Genomic DNA, 18300 nt, shown 5'->3' with positions numbered 1-18300 from the left:
CTTCGCTTAGATTTAGGTGCACTTTAAAGAATCCCATGTAGATGGCCTAATTTGATCCGAAGTCACCCACTGTGGGCTCCGTCGCGGTGGTCTACTGGCTAAAATACTTGGCTGCGGACCCGCAGGCCGTGGCATTGAATCCCGGCTGTGGTGACTACATTTCCAATGGAGGTGGAAATGGTGTAGGCCAGTGTGCCCAGATTTGGGAGCCCGTTAAAGAACCCCAGGTGGTCGAAATTTCCGGAGCCCTCCACTACGGCGTCTCTCATAATCATATGGTGTTTTTGGGACGTTAAACCCCACATATCATCAGTCGCCCACTGCGGTGTGCTTCACAATCATATAATCGTTTCACCACATAAAACTCTAGAAATGATGTTTGAAACCAAGTTGGCTCTGTGCCTATAACTGCCGTGAGCCCAGTTGGTGGGAGGCAGCTGCCATTCAGTGCAGCCTTGCACCAGGCACATTTTTCTCTATGCTGTGGCTCAAAAAATGGGGCCTCTTCTTTGCTCTCTTGGCAGCTGGCTCAACTGCTGGGCGCCCTGTAGGGACCCTCTTGGACCCCCTTGTAAGCCCTGGCCTACGCCTAGCAGTTCTGGTCGGTTGCACCCTTATGTGACGGGTCCGGCGACGTCTTGCTGCAGCGGTAGCCTTGAATGCAAGCATCAGTCCTGTCCCATCGCTGCTGTTCTGAACACGAGCAAGCTCCTCTGCAAGGCCCTTCACGATATCAAGGTAAGCTGGATTGTGTGCATTCATAGAATGCACACGCCGCAATTGGACCTCCAGGAACTCATATGCATGTTCTTGGGCCTGCCCCAAAAGTGATGAAAGGAATATACTTCACGTGTACAGCACACCAACAAGAACTGCACAATTATTTGTCTCCTCTCTAACTGCAGACAACTGCTCGGGAATAAAGTTCAAGCTGAGGAGCCAGTTTAAGTTAAGTTTTTCCTGTCACCTGTTTTGACTATTCTGCTACTGGAAGTGCTGCTAATACCAACAATTTTGGTGACCTGTAGTCCCAAACATGGAACAATACGACACCGGTAGTGTTGAAATCTTGAAATCGCCCTCAGAATGATGACATCCACTAATATGAAATTGTAAATTCGTTAGTGCGGTGGAGCACAATAATATGCTTACAGGAATAAAAGAAGCCTTGACTACTGTTCAGTAGCATTCCCTATGTTTAATTGAAAAGTATTTCAGGGCCCTTTCAAGGGGCTTGTCCTACCTGGGCAAGTTGGGCTGCATCAGGCACCGACGGTACAGGTGCGAGGTGTGTGGCCTCTTGCGTGCTGGTGCCTTGCATTGCTTGGAGTTCGTCTGGCTTCTCCTGCTGGGCACTGGTACCTTCCATGGTTCTGGAACTACTGCTGCGCTCCTCCTCTTGTAAGGGTTCGAAAAATATCCTGGGGGGACACTCCTCGCCTAGTGCCAGCTGTGTCAGTTGGTACCGGTCGTCAGTACTCAGTGCCGGAGCATTCGGAAACAGTCCTCCGTAATTTTTCTGCACCAAAGCCTGGTGCTTACAAAATGCACCTTGTTTACCAAAGAGACGTGCATAGTCCTATGTCAGCATAAACCTCATAACTGGAGCTGGGATGGGTGGCACTAGGCACAATGTACTGTCACTGGCCTACCACTTGGATGGCCTTGGCTGCGTCTTTCGGCATTCTCGACAGCAGCCGCTTGTACAGCAGTTGATGGGCTGCAACGCGGCTGTAGGCGTGGCGGAGGATACGGCTTTCAAAGTATATATCCCACACCAGAGCCACCGAGTCTACGAGTGCGACTGCATTAAATGCTTCGACTCTGTTCAGGATAATGTCTTTGAGCACGCGTATGGTTGCCTCCGCAAAATTGTTGGTGTTGTGGCCCCTTGTCAACACGTCTAAACGGTAGAGCTGCACCCACTCTTTTTGTCGGCGCAAGAATGTCAGAAATCTAGACACAAAGGCATCGTGTTGTAGGGCCTTCAGTTCGGCAGTGGCAGCTTCAAGTTTTTCTACTGTGTCTGCATACATGACCTGCAGATAGCAGGAAATTTTTCAATGAGGTGCTCGTATTTGGATATTTTCGCTTTTTTTAAACTGCACCGTAATACAGATTCATGCTTCACTGTCTGCATTGAAGTCACTTTGTGATCTGCACAGGCTTGTCTCAGTTCAAAGGGCCAGTAAACAACCCCCAAGGACCAAAAATCAAAAATATGTGCACCTTTGCTCCGTGAACATGCTGCCTCCTCAAGGATTTTGCAAATACTTTATTAAGGAATTCACAGGGGTTAGAACATTGGTTTCAGCTAGTTTCAAATTTTCGTGCGGTCTCGCCACCCTTCTCTTTCAAAGGGAGGAAAAAGCGTAGCCTGCCGTCGTGACTGGTTTAACCCAATCGATGAGCTGCGTGCTTCGTCAAGTCGCCGATCGGCGAATTTGTGTCACTGCGCATGAAAGGAGGATTGGTCAGGTGTAGGAAACGAGTGCGGGAATTGTTTTTGGAAGTGGAGGCTGTGCACGGTGCGCAGCACTGTAATCTGGAAATTGATTGCCGCGGTCTGTTCCACGAATTGCCAAGCGGTGGTCCATAAAAGTTGATGCTGCTGACATTTTCTGTACGCTTGTGTGAATAGGGAATTTTATGTTCGAAGTGAATTCGAAGCGAATAGTGATTTTGGTCGAATAATATCTAATTGAATTGTAGTAGTATATATATTGCATATTATAAACAAAAAGGGGCATATTTGTCATGGCCAAAAAACTTGCACAGATCTTTAAAAATTGAAACAGGGCCTATGCAAAGGCCATTTTTTTTTCATCAAAGGAAGTGGCAACAACTTCGAATTGAAGCAGCATTCGACTTTTGGTGCAGCCCAAGTAATAGCCAGTAAAATATGCTGCGTTTCAGTTTTTTTTTACTTAGAGCATATAAATCGGTGTCACGAGCTTTTAAACTGAAAACAAAAAAAAAGCAGAATCGATGTCATTGTAATTCTTTATTAAAACCTTGAAGTGGGGCTTTGCTGCAGTGCGAATTTCTCTTGATTACGTGTTTTCATTGCTTAGCACCAATTCACTGCAGTGAAACCACTTTTACATGTGGTCTAATATGCTTGGGTAAGTGCTTTCATGGTTTAGCATCCCTCCACTGCCGTGAAACGACCTTTACAAAGTGTTACATGTGGACTAATATACACCTATTTTTTTTCGTTTTTAATAATTCAAAATTTTCAGCAATTTAACTTCGATTCAAATCAAATTTGATTACTGCATTATTCATTTGAATATTCAAAGCATTTGAATATTTGTACAAGCTTCATTTTATGGCATTCGAAATCATTTGAACCCACCAGACGTTTACTGCTGTACTTTTTAAATGTGATTAAAATGGACACAAATACTGTCAGCGTTGTCATCTGCAGATTAGGGCATCTTGTGCGGCATACACTCCAAATCATATCACGAGGAAGTGAAGGTAATTCATGCACTAACCTTGCAGGACAGCTGTGCTTTTTATACACCTATGCTGCTATGCCAGCGCCATCATCTTGGAAACATGAAACGAATGCTAAAACAGCTGACCATTGTGAATTTGTTCACTAAGTGCAGATGCAACGAATGCACCTCGTATCTTAGAGCTAGAGTTACAACTAGATTGCAAAAAAACTTGCCAGTTGGAAGGCAGACATGAATCGTCTCCTCTGGTCTTTGTCGACAGATTTGTGAGATGTCGTCAGCCAGCGCCACTCCGCTTGTGCCACATGAAAATGGCACAAAAGCTGCCTTGCTGACGACCATGTCTGCTGCAGGGCGGCCTTCTCAGCACTCGAATTGTCACTCATGAGTACCTGTGGGGCCTGGCAGACAATGCAATAAAGTTGAAAGCTGCCCATAGTTATAAAGGCATAGAAAAGTTGTGGATGTTGTGAGAACAAATTTCGTGGGTGAATCTAAAAATATAAATAGCCTTGGCTAATAATTTTTTATTAAATTTGAGTTCGCTATTTGCTTTTTAATAAACTATAGACAGCAGTAACATTTATGGTAAGTTTCAAGGTTAAAGACAAGTGTAAGTTTGCATCTGTTACCAGTATTTTAAAAAGAGGAGAGAGTTCGGGCAATAGGTCCACGAACTCACTCATTGGCCAACTCACACGGACTCACTCAGACTCACATTATGAGTCCGAGTCTGGATAAGCCCTATTTTTGTGAGTCGAAGTCCGAGAGAGTTTGTTTGAAGAAAATTTTAGTGAGTGTGAGTCCGAGCGGGTTCGGCTAAGCAAAATTTTGGATAGTCTGAGTCCAAGTGAGTCTAAAGCGCAAAATATATTTCTTGAGTGAGTTCCACTTTCTTTTGCCGACTTGAGGTTCCACCTAGACATTTTCAGCGTTACTCAGCCTTACCTATATTCACATTTATACTCACATCTATTCATAGGTATTCCAAAGCAGTGTTTTTCATACACCGTTTCAATATTTATTAATTAGACGTTTGAATTATACAAGGGGGCGCCTTGGCAGTCCCAAGCTAAGTCTTCCAGGGAATTTCTTGACTATTATATTTTAACATCTCCTCCAAGAAAAATGACTCTACTGGTTTGGAAGCACTCGGAGCTCGTTTTCGAAGATGCTGTGTGAAGTGGCACCAAGAAGAGCACCGATTACATCAGATATTGGTGTTAAAGAGCATTGACACCACAATCAAAGAAGCTAATTCCAGGCTGATGAACTCATGAGTTGACTCAGTAGTACTCACTCACACTCAGGTCCAGCCGCGAGTCTGAGGCTGAGTGTGTGCGGTTGAGTAATGTTTTGGTGCGTTTGAGCCTGAGTGAGTCCGGCTTAAGAATCTGTATGGCCCTGTACAAAGGCTTACAGTATTGTTAAATAAATAAATATGTGTGAACGAGAGTTTGGGTGAGTTCAGCTCAGAAAAAATTTTGTGAGTCTGAGTACATTGAGTGGAAAGTTCAATATACAAAGTGCATTTGATTTACCTGCACCAACTGAAACCGGTTCACGGCTGTGCATGCAAAGTTCAGAAATTGTGAAGCGCAAGTTCAGTGGTGCAGGCACAGTGCAACACCCAAAACGAATGACGATGTGCTGATGCAGGCCTCATTTCTGTTCACTTAGTTAACACCATTAAGGTAACACTGACCGATGGCCAAATGATTATGCATACAGTTTATGAGGCACAAACTTCTTAGCAAAAAACACATCGTGTTAGTGGAGGCAGGTACGGTGCCTACACCAAAGTATTGCGTCGTCTGCTCAGCTGCACGCGCGGCTGCACCATGCCGGCACTGTCAATGTGGGAGGGGCGGAAAAATCGTGAACCAGCACTGTACCTATTCTGCACCTTTAGAAATGAATGGCAGGGTTCAGAGGTTGTCAATGCTGCACCGCTGAAACGAATGGCAAGGCGCAGAACATCGTGAACTGGTTCACGTGGTGCAGGCAAATTGAACAGACTGATATATTTCATGAATGAGCCTGAGAGAGTTCCACAAGCTATGCCGACCTATGGTGTGGGCACATGTTTTAGCTTGAGAAACGCTTATCTAGCCTGAATGAAATGCACAGAACAGGCACACTTCACCCACAATGATGGTGTCACATGGGAAAGATTAGAATTCATAGCCAAATGTGTGATGATGATGATGAGAGCATGTGGGTGATTTCTATAAATGCCCACAAGAACCACAAAGGCCCTCTCCTGTGGCTTTGTCTGTGCAGTATTGTTTACTTTCGTTTTTGTCACAAATAATTTCTGTCCTGGTACAACTTTTTTTTTTGGTCCAGCTTAATGGAGCTATTTGCTATTGTGTCGTTACTTACACTATGCGAATTCAGAAATGTCTTCAAAAGTAGTTACATAAGTTTCATAGGAAACTACAGGTTTTTTCGTTCACTTAGATTCAAGTGGCAGCTTAGATAATCTGCACGCCATTGAAATAATCTGAGCGCCAACCTCTTTAATCCATGTGTCAAACTTTTAATCCAAGCCCCAAAATATTTATTCCAAGTGCCAACTCAATCAGCCCGCGTGCCAGTGATTTTAATCCATGTGCCACCATGTTTAATCCAATCGCCAATGGCTTGAATTCAGGTGCCAGTCAGTTCAATCCATGCACAAAAAGCACAATACGGGGCGTAAAAATGGCAATGCATTTGAAATTCAGTTTCTACAATATAAAATACTATAGTCGGAAAGTAGAATAAATTATTATTATTAGTATTCGCCGCTAGTATTCAAGGAAACAAAAATTTCGTGGTTCTCTTGAGCCATGTTTGCAGTGCTATGTACTATGTACTGTGCTATGTACAAGTTTGTAGATGAGTGCTTGGCCCGGGTGAAGTCATTTTAATAGCAATGAAAGAAAAAGCAAGGATATTTTGTGTTCGTCAACACAGCTCATAATCAGATTTGTATAGCGTTACATGTCTGGGCCAGGTCATGTAATGCGGCAGACATAATATTGTTATTGGAGTGCCGGGATGCATAACAAGATATGAAGAACATGACTGTGGGCAGCGATGAGTCAGAAACAGGTACATGCTCAAATAGATTAGGGCAGAGCAAATTAGAAATCATTTAAGAGGCTTTCGTCCTGCAGGGCACATAAGACGCAAACTCGTGACCCTGATGTGGAAAACGGAAGTCATATTTTATATTCATATTAGTTGTTATCTTTTTATTCAAACAAAATTATGTGTATTCGATGAACGCGTGTTTCAAGAAAACACGCTTCAGGAATACTAGCGTTGTCTTTTTACATGAAAACAGGAGTTTCTCTTTTGATGCTTTTATAAAAAACTTAATTCTAAATGAACCGAAACAAATGCAACTTGAGTTTTAAATGGTTGTTTCTGATTTCAAGAACGAATGAATATCAAATCAAACTTTATTTATTTACCAGACAAAAACTGGAGGGTCGCCAAGGCTAAAAGCCGCGAGAAGGGCTTGACAAAGGCCCTGGTGACCATCTGTCTATCACCGTTATCACCGGGCTGAGCAGATGACTGCGAATGCCTCAGCGAATAAGTAGCCGAAAGCCGTCTGCTTAGCAGACGACATGAATCTATGCATATGCGATGGTGTACATGGTTAGTCAGAATAATGCAGTAGTGACGAACCATACACTGACTATGAGCAAATACTCTTAGTACCCATAAATGCAATTAACACACACTGTTCTTTTTTATTTTGAAGCTATGACACCAAAGTGTTAGGAGGAAATAGCAATGCGCACTTCATTTCATAAGCGCAAGCACGTATAGGTGAAGGAAAAGTTCTTCCTGTGACTACATGTTTACGTTATTTTCACATTTATACTGTATAAAGCGGCAAACTAGTGTTTCTAGTGCGTGGATTAAAATTACTGGCACTTTAATTAGCCATTGGCAATTGGATGAAACTCACTGACATGCGGCCTCATTGAGTTGGCGCTTGGATTAAATGTTTGGCACATGGATTAAATAGCTCGGCGCTCAGATTATTTCAATGACAAGCAGATTATTTAAGCTGGCACTTGGATTAAAGTGGGCGGGAAAACTTGTAGTTCAGATACTGAATTATATTCAAGCCACGCATTGAGCACTGGCCTCTACATTTTCTTCTCTAGTTGCTCGTGTAAGTTTGTGTTAACAATGCTATTGTAGAGGATTGGGATGGCATTAATATATAGCAATTCGCTGTGCGCACAATTTACAATTTTGTGCCTACTTCCTTACTTACTGGTTGGCCTCCAAAGCAGAGAGGATGGGCTTCCTTGAGGAGCTTGAAAGCAGCCAGGTAGCCATTGGTGCTCTGCTCCTTGTGAATTAGTACTGCGAGTGGGAGAGCAGCAGCCTTGGTCGCAGTCAGCACCACCGTTACTGTGCATTTGGTGGTGTCGCATGAGGCAGTCGAATCGACAAAGACGATATCCCTTGCCAGCTTGAGGTTATGAACTCGTCGCATGATGGCGGTAACCACGACCACTGCCCAGCAGGCACTGCTGCCACCACGAGTCACACTTATGTGAGTGCCTGGAAAGCTATGTGGAATGGCAGGTGGTCTTTTAAGAACAATCTTCAGGCGCATGACTTTTAATGGCCATTTTGCTCTCTGTACAGTGCAAAGTGTTCCTGCAAAGTAAGTTTTAGTTCTAGCTTCACCTTGCCTTTTAAAAACGTCCTGCAGGCTTTTTTCAAGCGATCATAATATTACCTCATTGTCGGAGTTTGTTGCCTCACAAATCAGTTGCAGCAAAAATATTTTGACTCCTTGAAGCACGAGTGGAGTTCAGGTTTACTGCAATCTTTTTGTGCTTCATTTATTGATTCTCCACGAGCACACTGTCAGCTACACAGCGAATAATGACAAAGAGAAAGAGGCTACATCAGCGAGCATTGTTACACATTAGTATCAGATAGAGCAGGGAAGATGAGCAAAATCAAGAGAGCATGGACCCGTGCAGGTGCCCGCATTCCCTTATGAATGCGGAGCATTTCTTTGCGTACTGCATGCACTTTCGGTATCTATCTACCTATATATTTATCTATCTATCTATCTATCTATCTAAGCCCTGCCGCGGTGGTCTAGTGGCTAAGGTACTCGGCTGCTGTCCCACAGGGTGCGGGATCGAATCCTGGTTGCGGTGTTGGCATCTATCTGTCTGTCTGTCTATCTCTATCTATCTATCTAGCCGCTTACGCCTGGGTGCTCTCGTGATAATCTCCTTAACTTGGTGAGAACCTAAATTAATATGAGAGGGTTTGATGATTATGACCGGCTGGTCAAAACACAAATAAAATTATATGCATTGTTAAACACTTCTTGTTAAACAGTTAAACAGTGGCACATACCTGCGGGTGGGTATGTGCCACAGCTGTTTGACACTTGGTATCTACCGAAAAACGACGAGAACACACATGGGCCATTGTAACGCGTGAACGTTAAAGGGACCCTGAAACACCTTTTTAAGTAACCATAGAATGGATTCACTAAAAGAGCTTATTGCCTCACGAATTCAACGCTGCAAAAATTTTAAGAATACGTCCAGTATGAGCGGACTTGCAAAGATTTGTCATGCTGCAATCGCATTCGCTCTGCTCTCATCCCGGCGAAAGCTCGGGGAGCTAAGCCGGGGGGGGGGGGGGGGGGGTATGGCATGGGCAAAAAAAAAAATATGTCAAACGTGCCTTTTGTCATTGAAATTTTTTTTTGTTTTTTTTTTTTGCGCTTTGATTACATGGTCTTTTCTGTGTGATCGCGAGCGCGCGCGGGGACAAGTTGCGGCCTCTTGCGGTGATCCCTGTAAGGACCGAGCGCGCCATGTTAAAATCAGCAAATGGCTCATAGATGGCCTTTGAATAATTTTTCAGCTTCCTCCGTCATTTGTTGAAACGAGAGAAAGCAATTTTTAGCTGACTTTGATCATTTATTTATTGCAAATTCCAAGCCGCGTGCTGCACTCTAATATTTAGCCCGTGTGTTCTCGGGAGCCTCTTCTACCAATTGGCAACATTTTCTGGCCATGCTCAAAAAGTGTTGCAGGGCCTCTTTAAGACAAAACTTACAGCGGCAGCGTTTACTCGACAAACACAAAGAAAAATGTCAGGGTGCGAGCAGGGCTCCGCCGCGGTGGTCTAGTGGTTAAAGTACTCGGCTGCTGACTTGCACGTCGCGGAATCGAATTCTGGCTGCGGCGGCTGCATTTTCGATGCAGGCAAAAATGTTGTAGGCTAGTGTGCTCAGATTAGGGTGCACGTTAAAGAACCCCAGGTGGTTGGAATTTGCGAAGCCCTCCACTACAGCGTCTCTCATAATCATATGGTGGTTTTGGGACGTCAAACTCCACATAATAATCTATCAGGGTGCCAGCAGGAGTAGAACCTAAGCATAATGCGAGGCAATCAAGAATTCTACCACAGAGCCATGCTAGATCTCGGAACTATTTTTGAAATAGACCGTAATGTTCGTAAAACGACAAATGTGGTTGCAGTGCTGGCTATGCAATCTCATAAAGATTACATATTTACTCCTATGCTACAACCTTTATGTTGTGTAAACGTGCATTGTAGTTAGGTGCCATGCGCAGAAGTGGATTTATGTACCAGTGTCCAGGGCTACCATCCTTGCAAGCACAAACCCTTCATATCAGCTTATCACTTCTGGTGTTGCTAATACTCATGTTACTGATGGCACCATTGTGCAAGTGCAAACAACTGGTTATAGAAACATCTGCAACTGTTCAATATGCATCTGTTCCTGCAACATTTGGACATATATTTAGCATCATTTCATAACATGTCGCTGAATAAAAAAAATTACAACATGGCCACCTTCCCTCCGCATGCTTCACATAATGTGAAGTCCCAAAGTATATGGGATCTGCTGAATTTTTTTTTTGTTAGTTTCGCATCTGTCAAATAAGGTGTTCTCTGTTTCGGCTCTACTTCTCAGTCTTCAATGGTATGGCACCAGGACCAGGATAAGATAGGTTTAAGATACCTGACCATCTTCCTGAACAGTGAGAGCAATCGGTGCCACCAAGCTAGGCGGAATGCGCCGCCGTGCGAATGAACAGGAAAGAAGCGGAGCAAGCTGTTCAAAGAAACATATCAAGCCGTTCATCCAGTGATCAATATATGTCATAATTCAGTGTTCGTGCGGCTGTGTGTCTGTGGCACAGACTGTGCGGTGCATCAGTTATAGGCCTCGCAAACGTGTGAATTCATGTAAAGATTGGTGTTTGTAGTAATTTAGCCACACATTGTGCTAGGCATGGCTGCAGCATGCCTTCGTCTGTCGGATGTTACAGTCTTAAAATGCTGTTGTCAAAGGATCGCACGGGAGATATTTGAGGCTTTTGCCATCCACCAAAGGGGCCATAGATGTGTGAGCACTCCGCTACTTAATCTGTTTGAAAAAAAAAATCAATTTGATGTGACGCACATGACTGAAGATTTGCAATCTAACCATTTTTTTTTGTATCCGTGTATCCTTGATTTTGTCGATTAAAATTTCAGTTGGCAGTCAGCGCCCATTTTTGTATCACCTTCCTTTGTCCCGTTCTTGCGCTTTACGCTTATTTTCTTTTTTTGTTTTCTCCCAAGTTTAAATGGCCTGTCTAGATTGACCTGTGTGACTGACACTCTGTACAGCTCTGGTTGCTGCTGCTGTCATGCTTCCCGAAATTTCAACACTTCCTTTAATGACATTTACAACTAATCCTTTCAAGTAACAGCCAAGAAGGACAAAATGCCTTTGACAAAGATAAATACTTACATTGAAACATAGGCCGGCCAGTATGAGGCATCTCATCTCTTTTTTTCATGTTTTATATTTCACAATTTGTTTCCATGGGCTCACTCGCGAGCTTCATTAATGCCGGTTCCCTGTGAATTGATGCTCATGCAACGTGTCAGTTGGTCTAGATTGCCAACTTATGCCTTGAACCAAAAACCTTTTAAAAAAAGTCAGTGTCACTTTGAAAGAAAATAAATAACGTTTTTGTTATTTCTTTTATCTGGTCAATAATATGTTCTTCTTCCCCCCTTTCTTTTTCATCATTTTGGTTTTCCTATCAATCTGATCTGGTTTTCTGGTTTCGTCACTTGAAACTCCGACCACCTGTGCACCTCTTGGGCTTTAAGTTTGCCATACTCAAGGTTACTCCAAGTATTTGATGTTTCTGATTTCAGAGGAACATAAATTCATCAAAACGTTGTGGGTTTCAAAGTAAATACATCATTTCTTACTTCCCAAGAAAATAATGGTAAATGTATGCTCTGACTGGCAGGTGCAGTGTACAACCAAGCCACTGGCATGAATCACAAGTAGATGAGGCTTTGTGCTGAATGCGTCTGTAATTTGTCATAGCTACAACTTCACCATTCACACATTGAAAATGAGTGCTTATGAATACTGTTTTACGTAGAGAACCGATTCTCCCACAAGTTTAGACATACCTTGAGCTGCATACAAAGAAGCCTTTTCGTTTCAACACTGGGTCGATGTAGGTACCACCAAAACAGGCCTCCCTCCAAACGCTGTGCCAGTGGTAGACCGTTCTTTGAGGCGGATTTAAAGCCGCATTGGCCAGCTTTGCAGGGCCATCATCTTCCATAGAGAGCTTGCTCTCATGCAGTCTCCTTGCTTCACTAGGGGTCATGTCTTCGCTTAAGTAACGGAGGAATGTTTGCCTTGTTGACCTGGTGCCGCGAAGTAGCCGCAGAGCATCCGCTGAGTCGGTGCTGTGGCTGTGCCTGTCGTCGATTCGTATCACTGCAGAAAGAGGCACCTCTTTCTGCAGATACTTGTTCCTGCGTTTGGTGTCAAACGTGGCCAGCTTTATTTTTACGTCAACTTTGGCCATGCACTTGGCATTGCGTGGGCCACTCTTCTTGTTCTTTGTGTGATGCTGGCAGCGCCAAATTTTGTGAAAAGCCATCCTGCATGACACACATGGGTGCAAATGGGGATAAGCTCTTTCATAATGCACTGCTTTGTAAAATATAATTATCTAAGTAAGAATAACTAGAAGTACAAAACTCTTTTCACAGTTGCACTGCTGAAATAGCTATGCTTTTATCACATTTGCAGCTGGCTGCTCGTATGTCGTATTCTGTGCAATGGCTTGGCACCGTACGATTGTATGAGCACCATATGAGTGGTTGTCGCACATCTCACTGGGGCACCCCAGAGGTGCTTCAGCCGCCATGACATCATGAAGATGATGGTAGTGATGAACAATCGTTTGGCTCGGTGCACGCCAGGAAAGGATTCTGTCTGTACAGACTGTTGACTGAAAGCAACCAAGAATTATTCAATACTCACAATAACCTTTAACTTCAGCAATTATGACATATTTTGGACTCCACAACTTAGTGAATATTTGTTTGCCTGACTTGACAATGTGTTAAATAAGTTGTAGTTGGTATTGTTTGCGACGGTCCCCTCTTCCCCTCCCGAGCCAGAAAAAAAAAAGAGGCATCTAGAATTTGTGGCAGAATTGCATAGAGACGGGCAGTATATGAACGTGACATTAACATCAAGGTGGATATTTATACCAAGAGCCTGCTACAACACATGGCAAGTTCAGCTACCACCCTTTTCAGCATCGCTGGTTAGGCCAATACTTGTAGCTTTTGCAGAGCCTGCTAGGTGAAATGACACATCATGTAGCAATCTATATGCACCAAGCAAAGTTTTATGGTAGGGCACATGCTTCGGTGCTGAAGTTGCCACATTCAAGATACTGCAGTGTGCGCATGTCATTGATGTAGTGCAAGACCGGTTGCAGCAGGCAAAGTTTCCGAACAGATGGTAGTCATACATGAATATTGTGAGCTCAACCAAGAGCTAGGTGGCTTTTGTCAACTGCCTCTTCATTATCATTAGCTCAAGCAAATAATCTCTGTTGAGTATTCAGTTATTGAGTTAAGATGGCTTGTTGGGCAAGTTGGTATATAGTCTTGGTGGGAACCCCAGCAGCGTCAACAGAATGCAGAAGCAACCAAGGCAAAAAAAGACAGTGCCAGGAAGGACGCTAGGCTGCCAAGTGGCGTGTCTACTACACTGTTGGTATTCCCACCTAGATGTTATTGGCCTGGAGAGATTTTAGGACTATGCAGCTCTTATCTGTGTTGTTCAATGAGCACTAAAATTTACAGCAGTAACTTAGAGACCCTGCTACATTTTTTAAGTAGTCATCTAATGGCTATTTAAAGGAGTTCATTGTCGTACGAATCGACTGCCGCAACAATTTTCAGTGTCAAGTATGGCCAGAGTTAATGGGGTTGGTCGCGTTTTTAAGTGCTTTCTTTACTAGCAAGTGGGCTCAAAGCTACACAAGCATGTATAAAAAAAAGGCAAGATTAGGCACACCTGTTCGCCAGCGCGCGTCGCCTTTTTTTTTTCTTGGAATGCTAAGCTACTTGCAGCGCGAGCGAGCGAACATCGCCGCATATTGTGACGGCCGCGGTAACATTGCCCATCATGGGGTGTCAAATCAGCCAGTGGCCGTCCACTTTGAGTTTATGGCACGGTTAGGTTGACGGCATCATTGGGGGGAGAGAAGAGCGAACGATTTAAAGGTGTTTAAGAATTGCAAATTCTGTTTCACGTGCTGCGCTATGTTTGGCTCACATGCCCTGAGGAGCCTAGACTACTGATTGGCAGCACAATTGAATATGATGTGCAAGTAGGCGCGCAGAGGACACGCGACAGAGCGCGTTGTTTCGCCATGGTGGAAAATCGTCGAGCACTCGTGTTTCGATCGCCTACCACTTTTTTTTTCGCCGAAAGACCGCGAAAACGTCTTGGCGCACGCTCAGCGTTAATTGTGCCTCTTCTGTCGAAATGTTTCAGTATGTAGCAGTTTTCACATCTCGGCGCAATCGCCGCTGCAACCTCATCACCGCAAATGGAGCTGCCGCCATGACATCAATAAAATCGCCTTGTAGCGTGGCGCGGAATTTCGAAACTATGATTTCAGCTGTAAGCCCTGTGTAAATGATCGCTCAAACGGTTGTAGTGCAGTAAATGGCATCGACAAGACAAACCCACCTTTCCCCAGCACTCTGGACGCGCCAGACAATCCAAGAAGTGTTGGTCCGTACGCTTCCATCCATTCATTGACGGCGTCTTCGTCGGCCAAGTTCGCTCGGAACACGGACTCGTGTTCAGTAGACTGCTGGTCATCTCTTACGACCTCAAGTGGCTGACGCATCTCCTCTATTGTGCCTCGATATTGTGCAACAACGCGATCGGTACTCGTACAAACTTGACGGTCACTACCACAGTGGTAAGACGAACTTCGTGGAGCGATCGCCTTCGTGGACACCACGTGGACACGACCCAGTGGTCTGACGTCACCGCCGATTCAGCATGTACACTGTGGCCAGTGATGTTTTGTTCTACGCCGAAGAATTCGCAGTCATAGACATGAAAATTCCCTATTTCGGGGATTTTTCCCTGTTAACGTTGACGAAAGTTCCAGCATATTTCCCTGCATAACAGTACTCATTTCCGTCCTCATCTACGCAAACACTATAATTACACGTGTATTGCGTACTGGCCACTTTTGAAATCATGACTAGCCTACCCGCTGCCGCACAACAAAGCCATGACATATTAATTCATATAGTGATAGTACACTGCCCATTGCGGGCTTCAAGTCTAACACCAATAATGAACTAGAAATCGCTCCGCGTATATCAAATCTCAAGGGTTCTGCTAGCGTGGTGCATGCACCAGAACCGATTACAGCAGATGAAGGCGCACAGTGACCCCTAATTATCGGTCGTCATATGAGAATTTAACCATTCATGAAATACCCTGCAATATTGCGAAGATTTCTTTTGGCTCAAAATGACAGGCGAATATTCCCCGATAAAACAAAAATTTCCTGCACGGAACATCACTGAGTGGCTGCGCCTGTGAGATATACTTCACCGTGTGTATCGCTTTGAAAGGTGGTTTCACTGCCGCATATGTTCTCTGTGCGGTGAAACCAACCACTTTGGGGATATTCGCAATGCCGTGAAGCGACGTTTCAAGACTCAGGTTATAGTGCCTGCAACCCTGTTAATTTTAAACAGCGAAGTTCATTGGACATATGTATTTATAGTGGGATCATATCATAACATCCATCTATATTAAAACACTTGTGGGCTCTTATCGCAATAAGAACAAAAGTTTATTGAAAAAACTGAGTTCATGTGTGTTACAAAAAAAAATCAAGCAATGCTTTATACCGCACGGCACTAGCAATGAGGTAGCACCTCGCTTCCAATTTTCTTTGTCTGTTTGAATAGAACCATCATATGCATCATTTATAAATTTGTTGTACTGTTCTTGGGTCATTTATTCTCAAATTGTATATTCTGAATTTTCTTTGTTTTGTAAATTTTGGGTATACAGTGTTTTTATTTCATAACTTGATAAGACAGATGCTTGGGCTAGTTGGTGATAAGGATTCAACATATTTGTACAGCGCAAGACTACGAGTAGTTATGATGTAACTACAGAAGAAGATACAAGGACAGAAACAGCGCTGACAACTGAAATTTTATTAACGAAAATGCTGGAAATATATACCCATGACGAAACACCACCGCGCAATGTATTGCATCACAGCAAGACAATCATCATCTCATTATATGGTTACAACGCCACAGCTCAGCACAAGTTCACAATCAATTGTGTCAAAGCCAGAAACTCGCTTTCTTTTTTAGTCAGAGCAAGCGAAGGCATGCTGATACATCGATCACCCAGCATTTGCATTTCATTGGCCTCCATAATCTCTCGTGTTAGCTGCTGACGGTGTTTGGCTACAACAGTGCCCTTTTAGAAGTGTTGGAGGGCCCTATTAAGTTTAAAAGCTTGTTATATGGGCCAAGTAGGAAACCTTTAAACACAAATATTTCACTGTGTACAACTTGCAATGTAGTCATATTTAAATCATACATTTAATAGAAACTTGCTTACACTTTGCTTCAACCCAAGGTGGCGTAAGTCAGAAAAACTTGTGGAGCTTGCTCAGACTCGGACTCAATAAACATTTTTGGGGGCCGTACTCACTATCACAAAAGTTTGTTCAGCTGGACTCGCTCAGACTCACTATCTTTTTCGACCACAATGCCAGTGCTTTTTAACACCGAAATTTCACGTAATCGATGCTCTTCTTGGCACCTTTTCATATGGTGCCTTCGAATATGAGTTACGAGTGCTCGTAAACCAGTGAGGTCGTTTTTCTTGAAAGAGATGACAGTGCAATATATATTTATCACCAACTTTTTTTTATTAAATGTATGTAAGGAGAGGTTATCACCAACTTCCTTTAGTTGTCAATGGTTAGGGAAAAATCAAGGCCTTCCACCATGTAATTCATGCCACTGATCAATAAATATTCAAATGGTATATAAAAGACACGGCTTTGAAATATGTGAGCATTGACGCGAGTATGAACGCTGATCTAGGTAAAGCAGATAGCAATACTGAAGACGAGTAGGTATGACCATAGCTTGGCAAACAAAAATCGAACTCAGATTCCCTCAGGAAATGTATCTTGCACTTTGGACTCGCTCGGACTCAGAAACACCAGAATTTTCCAGAGACGGACTCATTTAGACGCACACTCACAGAAATGTTAACTCATTCTGAGACTAGCGTCTCGATCCGAGTTAGAGTGAGTAGGCTCCGAAGTGAGTTCGCTAATATCTACAAGAAAGAGACATTCCTGGTATAAGAGCAAAAAAAGGACACTGTTAAGAGGCGAGGAAATTGCACAAGCACATGTGATATTCGTACAAGTCTAATTCTTATTCGTAAATTTTTTAAGGTTATTGGATCATAATAAAAATGCTTGATTTTAAATGATTCAATCAAATTACTACTTTTTCAACCTCCCATAACTATTTGCCCATCACTAAACCTTGCAGTTCTTGCGTCTTCTGGCTGTTTTGGACACGTGCGTGAAAGAAGTTGTGGCCGAAAATCACATGCATGTTTTCTGACGGGGCGAACTGTTGGAGGCCTATATTTTTCAATCAAATGTTGAATGGTAGAACTGAAGATTACCAAGCATATACAAGCTGTCTTGTCAGGTTTCATGCATATTCGGAATTCGCTGCGAGGAGGGCTCGACATATGTAATCAATTTGCAGTATTTCTAGTGCAATGAAGCTGTAATATTGTGGTACATTTTTTTTAAAGGGACTGTCTACTGCACAGAACTTTTTGCTTATTATGGTGAAAATTAGAAGATTGTTAATCTCATCAGCACCAATGAGCATGTTTTTGTACAATATAAAAGGAGTAATTTTGATGTTGAAATTCTACAAAGCAACTGCTGGCATCACCCAGCAGCTATGTGGTTCTATTTATCCACACAGAAATGCTCGCAAATAGGCTGACTTTGCTTAAAAACAAACATGTTTAACTTGAAATTGCATTTCATTCCCTTGAGGCAACTTTAGACTGCACAAGAGAGTACTTTTGCTTGTTTTATCACGCGTTTAAAGAGGCACCGTGGCACTGCCGGCGAGACGGTCGCGTGCTTGCCTACGGCGGAGAAAAGCGAGTGCTGCGTCTGGCGCCGCTCTCAACAACAACAACAAAAAAGTCTTTGGCAAGTATTAGCACAACTGATTTCAGTAAATTTTCAAACCTTGCCCGTGGGTCCAGTGTCATTTAGTAATGTTGCACGAGCCTTTGTGCTTAAAGTACACAACAGTACTTACCAAAGTTCTACATAGGAGAACATTTTGCCATCACGTTTCACTTAATCATGTTGTC

At 43.3% G+C, this 18300-nt stretch overlaps 1 pseudogene; it reads right to left on the bottom strand.

Annotated features, from left to right (window-relative positions):
* Nucleotides 1-444: 444 nt before the first annotated feature.
* Nucleotides 445-7806, bottom strand: LOC142784931 (uncharacterized; annotated as a pseudogene).
* Between the last annotated feature and the right edge of the window lie 10494 nt (nucleotides 7807-18300).

The sequence above is a fragment of the Rhipicephalus microplus genome, unplaced genomic scaffold (genome assembly GCF_043290135.1).
Source record: "Rhipicephalus microplus isolate Deutch F79 unplaced genomic scaffold, USDA_Rmic scaffold_16, whole genome shotgun sequence".
NCBI lineage: Eukaryota > Metazoa > Arthropoda > Arachnida > Ixodida > Ixodidae > Rhipicephalus > Rhipicephalus microplus.
The sequence above is the reverse complement of the archived record's forward strand: the minus strand, read 5'-3'. Positions and strand labels throughout refer to the sequence as shown.